This window comes from Mustela nigripes, chromosome 14 (genome assembly GCF_022355385.1).
Source record: "Mustela nigripes isolate SB6536 chromosome 14, MUSNIG.SB6536, whole genome shotgun sequence".
NCBI classification, from domain to species: domain Eukaryota; kingdom Metazoa; phylum Chordata; class Mammalia; order Carnivora; family Mustelidae; genus Mustela; species Mustela nigripes.
In genome coordinates, this window is record NC_081570.1 from 24,088,005 (window position 1) to 24,096,598 (window position 8,594).

The 8,594-nt window shown below is 43.6% G+C and overlaps 1 pseudogene; it reads left to right on the top strand.

Annotated features, from left to right (window-relative positions):
- The first annotated feature begins 5,978 nt into the window (after nt 1–5,978).
- Nucleotides 5,979–7,862, top strand: LOC132002032 (proliferating cell nuclear antigen-like; annotated as a pseudogene).
- Nucleotides 7,863–8,594: the final 732 nt, after the last annotated feature.

Here is an 8,594-nt window from a genome sequence, read left to right on the forward strand (position 1 = left end):
GGTTGGCAGTATTTTGTAAAGCAGAAAGCACACTGAGCATATAAACCAGAAATAATCCCATATATTTACTCCTAAGTGAATTCTCCTAAATATTTACCTAAGAGAAATGAAAATTGATGTTCAAACAAAAATCCATATGTGAATGTTTCTAGCGGTGCTTTTTCAGAAATGCCCCAAAATGGAATCAATCCAAATGCTTTTTGTCTGATGGATATATTAGACAATGCCCATTGCCTAATATACAATGGAATATTTCTTAGCAATAAAAAAGGAAGGACCTACTGTTGCATGCAACAGTATGGATGAATCTCAAATGCATTGTGTTGAGAGAAACCAGACCCCAAAAATTGCGCCTAACAGCTAAAATGGTAAATTTTATGTTATATACATATTTTCTCTCTCTCTCTCTCTCTCTCTCTCACACACACACACACACACACACACACACTACATATTATAGGATTCCATTTGTATCTCATTCTGGAAAAACACAGCTAGAAGAACAGAGAATACACCAGTGGTTGCCAGGAGATGGGGGTTGGGGAGGAAGGTTAATGACTAAGGTTGAGCAAAAGGGAGTTTCTTGGTGGGGTGAGAGAATTGTTAAGTCTCTTGATTGTGGTACTAGTGACATGACTCTACCTTTGTCAAGATTCCTACAGCTTTACACCAAAAAGTGAATTTTACTGCATGTTAATTAAAAAATAACAATTTTAAATTTCTAATAGCCTCACTTAAAAAGAAAAATGATTAAATATTTTTTAAGCTTTTATTTATTTATTTATTTATTTGACAGACAGAGATCACAAGTAAGCAGAGGCAGGCAGAGGGAGAGGGGGAAGCAGGCTCCCCGCTGACCAGAGAGCCCAATGTGGGGCTTGATCCCAGGACCCTGAGACCATGACCTGAGCTGGAGGTAGAGTCTTAACCCACTGAGCCACCCAGGTGCCCCCAAAAGGATTAAATATTATCAATACTAAAATTAATATAATTAATTCAATATTTTATTTAACTCAGGATGTTAAAAATATAATCTCAACATGTAATCAATAGAAAAAATACTAATAATTTTTAGAAAAAAATAATAATTTTACATTCTTTGTAAAAGAATTCAAAGTCTCAGGAATACGGTATGTGCCTGGCGCTTACAAGCCATCTTAATTGGGACTGGCCACATTTCAAGCGCTCCGTAGCCACATGTGGCTAGAGACCATCAATGCAGACAGTTTGAGTCTTGATCTTTTTTTCTTTTTTTTTTTAAGATTTCATTTTTAAGTGATCTCTACACCCAACATGGGAGTTGAACTCATAACCCTGAATTGAACGCCACATGCTCTTCCAACTGATCCAGCCAGGTGCCCTTGGATCTGAAAAAAAAAAAAAAAAAAATTAAGGGAGGTGTTTCCAGCCTTGAGCAGCTATCATCAAATATATGTTTCCACTATTTCCACCAAGAAGAGTATACTATTTAACACGGTCAGATGTTTAAAACTTCTTAACAATCATAATGGAACGTTAAACGTAAAGTTAAAAATATTAACTCAAGGGAGGCCTATTTAGGCTAACGCAGCCAAACTGGCATCATCTTCAAAGTGGCCTCACCCTCTCACTTGCGTCTTCTGGAATACTCCCTGAAAATGCCATTCCTGTTCATGGTGCAGTTGTTTGCGTTTTCGTTTGTTTCTTATCTCTTTCTCACTCCACACACCGTGTACGCACACTTCTCCACCCTGGCGAAAACTTACTCTTCCTTTACGACCCAGTCCCGGGGGACTGCCTCTCCTCCCCCCCCCCCCCCCCCGCCCTGCTCCATGAGGACAGGAAGCCCACCTGTGTTTTTTTGCATCGTGGGCCCTCAACAATGTTCTTTCTTCTAATGTTGACTGAGTCCCTCTCAGCGCTGGGGATACCTGGGTGAAAGAGATCCAGCCCTGCCCACAGGGATCTTGTGCCCACAGGGAACAACAGACAAAGAGGCACTTTACCTACTACAGTTTGCTGAGCACCGAAGCACAGTGCTGTGGGGAAAGCCAACTTTCCCAGCACAACCCCAGAGGTCGTCAGTCCCTCTCCTTTTCCCTTGAAGAGGTCCCTGTGGACATCAGTATGGGGTGGGCCTTCCTGTGAGGCTCCTCAGCCTCTGCCAGCTGTTGGCTGAGTTTTATTGGATTGGTGGGAGGGGGGGTATCACAGTGGAGGTCACTGGGAGAGTGACCACAGAGATTAGACCACTCTGTCTTTTCCCCCCTATGCTAACATTGTAATGTGGGTGTACCCACAGTGGACTCATTCCTTGGTGAAAACTCCCCAGCAGCCACCTCTCTCGGAAACCCCTGCCTGCACCCCTCTAAAGAAACAATTATCCGGGACGCCTGGGTGGCTCAGTTGGTTAAGCGGCTGCCTTCGGCTCAGGTCATGATCCCAGCGTCCTGGGATCGAGTCCCACATCAGGCTCCTTGCTCGGCAGGGAGCCTGCTTCTTCCTCTGCCTCTAGCCTGCCACTCTGTCTGCCTGTGCTTGCGCTCTGTATCTCTCTCTCCTCTCTCTCTCTCTAACAAATAAAATTAAAAAAGAAAAAAAAGAAACAATTATCCCACAGTAGAGCCCAGGGGGCCTTGACCTTGGGTGAGCAGCCTCCTGGGCCAATCCTCTAGGGCCTGAGCCTGTCAACGTGTACACAGGAGTCAGACATCTGGAGGGGAACTGAGAAGGGAGGGGAGGGGAAATCAGAGGAGACCGCAAGGCTAACTGCACACATTCCATTTCTAGCTTCTAAGGCAGAAAGGACATTTCCAAAAGAGGGAGGAAGGGGTGTTGGTGACAGTGCTGGTGGCTGGCGAGGGTACTGATCCCGCCCCTTTACCAGTCCCAGGATGATCTGTGTTTGAACACCTCTGATTTTCAACTGCAAATAAATCTGCAGAACTTTAAAAATCTCTTAAGTCCGTATGATGTGTCAGACTAAAATAATGAGGTTGACCTGAGTTAGGGAATGAGTTTCGATGATAATTGGGAGGAAGAAAAGAAAATCACGGAAGGGAGGAGGGTTTGGGGGAGGCAGGAGAATGGGAGAACTTGAGTGTGAAGACAATATCTAACTTTGTGGGTTTTACTGACTCTTTGCATCAGCGAATAGATTTTAACTTGTTTTTTAAAATTTCATTGTTGACCGGTTGGTAGGTGACAAACGAATCTGCTCCCCAGAAAAAGATGATTTTCCCTCCTCTGAATTCTCACAGGCTTTTGGTCAACAATGCTTGTCCAATGCCTATTTGCCAGGTCTTGCGCCAGGTTCAAAAGCTTTTAAATGTTTTACATCTGGCCTACTTCATATTATGGGTGAGCAAAAGTTCATGAATTTATTTTTTTAAACATTTTATTTATTTACTTATTTGACAGAGTGAGAAAGAGAGATTGAGAGCACAAGCAAGGGGTCCATCAGGCAGAAACAGAGGGAGAAGCAGGCTCCCTGCCAAGCAATGATCCCAGGACCCTGGCATCCTGACCTGAGTTGAAGGCAAGTGCTTAACCAACGGAGCCACCCAGGTGCCCCCAAAGTTCATGAATTTGAAAAATACCCCACAAGAAGAGCTGGTTTCTCTTCTGCTGGATGGTGAGCTACTTCTGCAAGGACTGAGCTTCTTTTGAGCCAAGGAAGTCCCTGAAAATATTCCAGGCATCTCTGCAGCACTAAGTTTCTAGCTCAGTGCCTGGCATACAGGAGGTGCTTACTCAGTGTTTGTGAATGACTAAAAGACCTGAGAAGGGTGATATGGCAGACAGAGAGAAATGTACCACAGAGATTCCCCTTCGTGAAAGAACCTGCTGACAGCTTCCAACTATTCGTGCCTTCAGCTGCTTCAGCTTTCAAGAAGCCTGGCCGAAACATGGGACTCCTCTCCTTGGCAATGTCTGCTTCAGAGATTCCCAATGCATCCCCTTCCTTTCCTTCACATGTGTTACTCCCCATCAATCCTCTTATATTCCCAACTCTGTCTTAGCATCTGCTTCCTAGAAAACCCAACCTATGCTAAAAGGACTTTAGTCTTAAATCCATTCGTTGTAGGGGCACCCCGGTGGCTCAGTTGGTCATGCATTTGCCTCCAGCTTAGGTCATGATCTCAGGGTCTTGGGATCAAGCCCGGCATCAGGCTCCCTGCTCAGTGGGGAGCCTGCTTCTCCCTCTGCCTGCAGCTCCCTCTGTGTGTGTTTTCTCTTTCTGTCAAATAAATAAATAAAATCTTAAAAAATAAAAAAAATAAAAACCCATTTACTGTAGACTAGTAGGAAAACACATAATTCTTCAAGAAGCCAAAGATGACTGACCGCATAGAGGGTAGGGACAATAGTAAACATTTTTTGAGTGATTTTGTGCAAGGTCACTTTGCTGAAGTTACATATTTTACTTCTAGTGAAAAATGAGTGCCAGAATGGCCAGAAAAGGAAAGGTACCTTCTTAAGCCTTAATAAAAAGGTTATTCCATTATTAATGCTGTTGGGGTGCCTGGCTAGCTCAGTTGGCAGCACATTCCACTCTTGATTTGGGGTCGTGAGTTTGAGCCCCATGTTGGGTATAAAGACTACTTAAAAAAATAATACTTAAAAAAATTAAATTAAATCAATGCTGTAAAATATAATACAAAGTTACAGTCATTAAAAGCAGTATGGTATGAGCACATGATGGATAACAGATGAATGAAACAGACTATCACAACCAGAAAAAGACTCTTCAATATATATAAATTTAATATCTGATAAAAGTGGCTTTTTAAGCCTGAAATGTAAAGATGACTGGTTTTACAAACATCTTTGGGACAGTTGGATAACTTATTGGGAAAAAATTAGATCCTACACATTAAAATAAAATTTAGGTGGATTGGAATTCTAAACATAAAGAGACAGAGTTATGAAAGGATTGAAGGAAAATAAAGGATAGTATGTTATAATCTTTTTTAAAGATATTTATTTATTTATTTGACGAGAGAGAGATCACAAGTAGGCAGAGAAGCAGGCACAGGGGGAAGAGGAAGCAGGCACCCTGCTGAGCAATGGCGGGGGCGGGGGTGTGTGTGTGCAGTGGGGAGTCCATCCCAGGACCCTGGGATCATGACCTGAGTTGAAGGCAGAGGCTTAACCCACTGAGCCACCTAGGCACTCTCAAATTAAATCTTCTGTAAAGATATTACAAACAAATTTAAAAGTTAAGATTGGAGTCATATATTTGGCAAATGTATAATATCAAAAATACATAAAGAACTCCTTAAAGGAAGCCCAAATATCTCAATAAAAAATAAATGGACACTGTGTGTGGTACATAAACAATGACTTTTAGAACACTGAAAAAAAAATAAATGAAATAAAATAAATAAATAAAAGGACAAAGGCTATGGAGTTTACAGAAGAAGAAATAAATATAACCCCCAGTATCATACGGAAAGATGTTCAGCTTCACTGGTGAGCAGGGATACAAATCAACACGATACATGGTTATTATTTTGTTTAACCACAGTGGCAACAATTAAAATGATTCATAATATCCAGTTCCGATTGACGCAGGAAAATAAGAACCCTCATGCACTATTTTTTAAAAGATTTTATTTATTAGAGAGACAAAGAGAAAGTGCGAGAGAGCATGAGATAGAGGAGGGGCAGAGAGAGAGAAAGAAGCAGACTCCCCAGGGAGCAGTGAGCCTGACATGGGGCTCCATCCCAGGACCCAGCGACCATGAGCTGAGCTAAAGGCAGATGCTTAACCCACTGCCACCCAGGCGCCCCAGTATATCAGCATTTTCCACATGCATCCCCTTTGACCTAGCGCCTCCTATTCTAGGAATGTGGGAAATGTGGGAAAGCAGTGGGGAAAGGAAGATGGATGTAAACGGGGAGATCAGAAGCAGGTCGAACCCAGCAACAGGAGCTGGCACCCCACAGGGATGGACTGGAACCCATGATGGTTTTCCCTGCTTCCGATCTTGCCCATGTCGGTGTCCTACAAAAGTCAGAGCCCTTTGTCACAGAACGAAACACAGCTGCTTGGCCCAGGAGCCGGAGAAGCTGATGAAGGATCTGGGGGAAGAGGTCCAGCTGCGGGGTCACCTCCAAGGAGGTAAGTCAGCAGATCACCAGTGATGTGCATGAACTAGAATATGTCTGCTTTCTTTCTACCCTCCAAATACCCACTATGGCCCACTCTAAAGGATGTGTAGTTCAGCACAGCCAAGCTGAAGGTTACACATTGGACATCTGAGTGGATATATGTCATTGTTTGTGCTAGGAAAAAATCAGAAACTGTAGTGATCATTGTTAAGGGGAGGGTCGATAAAGTTACGGGACACATATACCCCGGAGTAGCATGCTGCTACACACCAGGCAGATGTCTGACGTGAATGAAATTAACAACACTAAATGTCGGCAAGGATGGGTAGTAATTAGCACTCCCATACATTGTTTTTGGAAGTGTAACGTGGTACAGCCACTTTGGAAAACAGTGTGGTATTTTCTTACAAAACTAAACATGCGCCTACCCTAGAAGCCAGCAGTTTTAAGGTATTTACTCAAAAGCAGTAAGAAGTAATGTGCAGTGATCTTCCTGGGTCTCAGGCGTTCGCTCCTGTTTCTGCCTGTTCACTCCTAGCCGGTGACACCCAAGCCAGCTCCGACTTCCTCCTCATCTCCGGAGGCTCCAGGTGTAGGGCTCCATCCCAAAGAAGGTGCTGGAGGTGCTGATGGATCTCATCAATGAGACCCTGGATCTGAAGCTGCCGTGGTGTAAACCATTTGCACGATTGGCTCGCTGGTGCTGGTCACCAGGAACTCCCACAGCCTCGGCTCCCATGAGACCACCGCAGCCCAGCAGTGGTGTGAATCTCACTGTATCATTCAAAACACGAACATGAACAGTGAAGGCCTTGTTACACTAAGGGCTGCGGATAATGCGAACACCCTGGCACTGGTAGTTCAAGCTGCAAATCAAGAAAAGGTTTTGGATTTTGAAATGAAGTTGATGGCTTTTTATTTATTTATTTTTTTCTTTGAGAGAGAGAGAAAGCATGAGGGGCGGGAGGCTGGGAGAGGGACTGAGCAAGAAGCAGGCTCCGCGCTGAACAGGAACCCCAAGGCAGGGATGGATCCTATGAGCTCTGATCCTATGACCCCTGGGTCACCCCTAGCTGAAAACGGATGCTTAGCCCACTGAGCCACCCAGGCACCCCTGAAATGAAGTTGATGGCTTTAGATGTGGAACACCTTGGAATTCAAGAACAGGCCATAGCTAGCTGTGCAGTAAAGAGGCCGTCAGGTGAATTTGCACTTATTTGTCCAGATCTCGGTCATATTGGAGATGCTGTTGTGATTTCCTGTGCAAGAGAGGGAAGGAAATTTTCTGCAAGTGGAGTATTAGGAAATGGAAATATCACATTGTCACAAGTAATGTCGGTAAAGAAGAGGAAGCTGTTACCATAGAGATGAGCGAGCCATTAGGGCTAACTTTCGCCTTGATAACCGAACTTTTTTTTTTTTTTTTTTAGATTTTATTTATTTATTTGACAGAGAGAAATCACAAGTAGATGGAGAGGCAGGCAGAGAGGGAGGAGGAAGCAGACTCCCTGCTGAGCAGAGAGCCCGATATGGGACTCGATCCCAGGACCCTGAGATCATGACCTGAGCCGAAGGCAGCGGCTTAACCCACTGAGCCACCCAGGCGCCCGATAACCGAACTTTTTTAGGAAAGCCACTCCACTCTCTCCTATAGGAATACTCAGTATGTGCGCAGATGGATCCCTTGTGTAGGGTATAAACTTGCTGATATTGGACATTTAAAGTACTATTTGGCTTCCAAGATTGAGGATGAATTGGGAACGTAGGCATTCTTAAAATCCAAGAAGATAAAATTAAGGTATTTGAGACTGGCTTCCAAGATACCAACATGTACTTAAGTCTCTTCTGTCATTTCATTTGTACCTCTGAGTACATATGTAGATATTTTCTGTAAATAACTTATTTTTCCTCTATTCTCTACAGTTTGCTTAAAGAATAAAGTCCAGGGGCGCCTGGGTGGCTCAGTGGGTTAAGCCTATGCATTCGCCTCAGGTCATGATCTCAGGGTCCTGGGATCCAGCCCCGCATTGGGCTCTCTGCTCAGCAGGGAAACTGCTTCCTTTTTTCTCTCTGCCTGCCTCTCTGCCTACTTGTGATCTCTGTCTGTCGAATAAATAAATAAATAAATAAATAAAATCTTAAAAAAAAAAAAAAGAATAAAGTCCAAAGTCAAATCTGATCTTGTTAACCTAGAAATATATCTGCCTTACCTAGAAATACTTACTATTTTCAAAGCAAAACTCTAAATGCTGGTTTTTAAAAAAGATTTTATTTATTCATTTGAGAGAGAGAGAGAGAGAATGAGGGAGAGAGCGAAAACCAGTTGGAGGAGGGGGTAGGGCAGAAGGAGAGGGAGAAGCAGGATCCCTGTTGATCAGGGAGCCCTAGATGGGGCTCGATCCTAGGAACCCAGGATCAAGACTTGAACTAAAGGCAGATGCTTGACCAACTGAGCTACCCAGGTGCTCCTCTAAATACCGTCTTAAGACTTTTCTGAT